Genomic DNA, 3,337 nt, shown 5'->3' with positions numbered 1-3,337 from the left:
GTCAAAGAAAGGTTGGGGAGATACGGAATGGTGGGCAAAGTCATTATTGAAGTTAAAATGCCCTGCAAAAGCCAGACTCTTCTTCTGGTGTATTCTAAAATGAAAAGTCCCTACATGGGACATCCTCCAAGCTAGGTGTTGAGCCTCAAACCTGCACCTTCCTATATGTTAGACTCTGTCTTGCTAATCTGTTGTCATGGAAAAAAGGAGTGCAACAAAATGTGCTTTAGAAGCTGTCTTGAGATGATACAGAAAAAGACTCTGGTCAAGTAGGGAAGGTTAAAAAATATTTGAATAGTGAATTCAAGTTAAAGAATACTATCACTGCTGTCGTGCATGACCCAACTATACCTCACTGGGTACACATGGTTTGTGGGTTGTGGATGCCTGGAAAGAGGTGCTTAAAGGTTAGTACCATGGGTATATTTGATGTCTCTGGAGTTGTTCTTCCTAGAAGGAAATTGGTTCGCTCTATATGCAACCGGCCTGGTGGTTTGTGTATCCAGTGTAGAGTTGTGAAATGCTCTGTCTCTTTTCATCCCTGGTGTGCACATCAAAAGGGCTTGTTGCAAAGCAGGATCGCAAAGTGATGATGGTGAGACTCCGAAAGGTTAATGAAGCTATTGTTAATGGGTGGCTATTCTTCCGTTATTTGGTGATAGGTGCTTATGTTGGTCTTGCTACTATTGCGGGTTTTGCATGGTGGTTTCTATATTTTGAAGGTGGCCCAAAATTACCCTACAAGGAACTCGTTAATTTTGATACATGTTCAGAAAGAGAAACAACATATTCATGCAACATATTTGAGGATCGGCGACCAACAACAGTCTCAATGAGTGTACTCGTGGTGGTTGAGATGTTTAATGCACTCAATAACCTTAGTGAAAACCAAAGTCTTCTTGTTCTTCCTCCATGGAGTAATTTATGGCTGGTATCATCGATTATTTTAACTATGGTTCTTCATGTACTGGTACTCTATGTACAACCATTAGCCATTCTGTTTTCAGTAACATCATTGTCATGGACTGAATGGAAAGCTGTTCTCTTTCTTTCATTTCCTGTAATTTTAGTTGATGAGGTCCTAAAGTTTTCCTCCAGAAATTTGAAAGGGAAAAAGTTTGGCTTCAGATCGTGCCTAAGTTCAGTCACTGGGTGATGGATGTTCGGTTTTTAAAGGGATTAAATAAGGAAGTCTTGAAGAAAGATTATGTCGCTGAAGGGAAGGTCACAAGCAGTTTGCTTCTCATTGGTCTTGGTAACAATTCAATATGTCTCTGGGATACTGCCCGATCACATCTACTTTTGGAGTTGAAATGCACCGAGAGGCAACTGTGGTCACAAGTTCAAAGGAGCTACCTATATTGATTGCCTTCAAAAAGCCATGTTTCTTATGTAAACAGCCTGGGCACACCACAATGACATGCCCACATCGCATAGCGACAGAATATGGGGTTGTCCCTGACCCCCGCAAATATGTCCAAAGTGGCTTTGACTTTGTATTTGAACGGCAAATCAGAAATCATATCAACATGATCAAGCCAACTTATGTTATTCCCAACCAGGTTGACTCTGCTATCATCAAGTTACACAGTAGACGGATAACTTGCTTAGAATTTCACCCTACTAAGAACAATATTATCATGTCAGGAGATAAGAAAGGTCAAATTGGTATTTGGGACTATGAGAAAGTGACAGAGAGGACAGTTTATGATACAGTACATTCCTTCGTTCTGAATAGTATGAAATTTCATCCCGTGAAGGATGATTATATATACACATCAGGATCTGATGCAACACTTAGCTGCATTGATATTGAGATGGGAATTCCAATCCTCCTGATGGACTGCAATCCTGATGGATGGAATGGACTGGAAACATGGAGAATGCTATATGGCATGGATATCAATTCAGAGAAAGATCTTTTACTGGTTGCGGATAACTTTGGGATTCTTTACCAGATAGACATTCGCTCAAATAAGAAAACAGAGGAACCCATTCTAATCCACAAAAAGGGTTCTAAAGTTGTGGGACTTCATTTCAATCCATTAAATTCAGATCTTCTGATCAGCTATTGCAGTGATCATTTTGCTCGTCTTTGGGATATTCGCCAATTAAAAGCTGGGGCCTTCCTGGGAGAGTTGAAACACCCACGTGTTGTGAACTCTGCTTAGTTTTCGCCAAAACCTGGCAGTAAAATCATGACTACTTGCCAAGATAATCGGATACGTGTATGGGATTCTATCTTTGGTGACTTGAGCTTTCCAAGCCATGAGATCGTCCATAGTCATGATTTTAATCGTCACTTGACCTGCTTTCGTGTCGAATGGGATGCAAAGGATCCGTCCGAGTGCCTTGCAGTTATTGGTCGTTACATAAGTGATAATTTTAATGGCATAGCTTTGCATCCAATTGATTTCATCGATACAAGCAATGAACAGTTTGTCGCTGAAGTAATGGATCCAAACATAGCAACCGATCTCCTACTAATGACTTCAGTCCTGATTCGATGGGATTTGCGCTCCAGTTTGTTAGTCATCAGAGGATTTTAAGGGGAACGATCTCCTGTTTTAGGAAAAAGAAATGACTCTATCTCTATTTTTGTAACTGCAGGTGAAACAGCGCCCCTGTTTTGGGGTCTATTTGTTTTTCCCCTAGCAGAGTTTTATTTAATGTATTAAAAAATCATTTGTAAAAGTTAGGGAGGGGGGAGAGAATTCTGAGAGGTGTGTGTGTAAGAGAAAACAGAGTTTCCATTGTACAGTTTTTGACAGAGATTTTAATTAAAATACACAGCTCTGGCTTCTGAGATTCCTGTGGTATGAGATTTAACATTTGTGTCCTCCTTTGTTTCATGTATAGCCTGTTATGTGTTCATTTCATTTCATGATCATTTCCAATTGAACAACTGAAGTGTTAAGGTAGAATTCATATTTTGTATGCTCTGCCTTTAAATTTGTTCATATTTAATGTTTTCTTCTGTTTGACAAGGATTCATCCTCTATGCCCTTGTCAGCTCCTCAGCGGTCTTGCCATTCCATTTAATCTCAATTCGATGTTAAACTTTCTTGCCTACCTTACCTCAGGAGACAATCTGTGTTTTTGATTACATTTCTCTGTTCAAGCTGTTTCTTTGCCCCATGCAGCCCAGAAAAACCCCATCATTTTATTAAAACCCCTTTTTTATCAATTTACTAGCCTAAAATCAGTTTCTTTTAAAGTCATCTCAGCCCCTTTAGAAAACTTTTTGCTGAGATAGACTGGAGAGAGCCCTCTCCTGTCCTCGTAGGGCTAGCTACGAGGCTGAGCTTGGTTTGATGTTACCTTGAGTTTCGCCTTC

The 3,337-nt window shown here is 40.0% G+C and overlaps 1 pseudogene; it reads left to right on the top strand.

Moving 5' to 3' along the window:
* The first annotated feature begins 592 nt into the window (after positions 1-592).
* LOC149138025 (protein DAMAGED DNA-BINDING 2 pseudogene) lies at positions 593-2,549 on the top strand (annotated as a pseudogene).
* The last annotated feature ends 788 nt before the right edge of the window (positions 2,550-3,337 follow it).

The sequence above is a fragment of the Pinus tabuliformis genome, chromosome X (genome assembly GCF_031772625.1).
Source record: "Pinus tabuliformis cultivar Carrire ecotype Pingquan chromosome X, CPIR1, whole genome shotgun sequence".
NCBI lineage: Eukaryota > Viridiplantae > Streptophyta > Pinopsida > Pinales > Pinaceae > Pinus > Pinus tabuliformis.
Note: the sequence above shows the minus strand (reverse complement) of the source record. Positions and strands in the feature narration are given on the sequence as shown.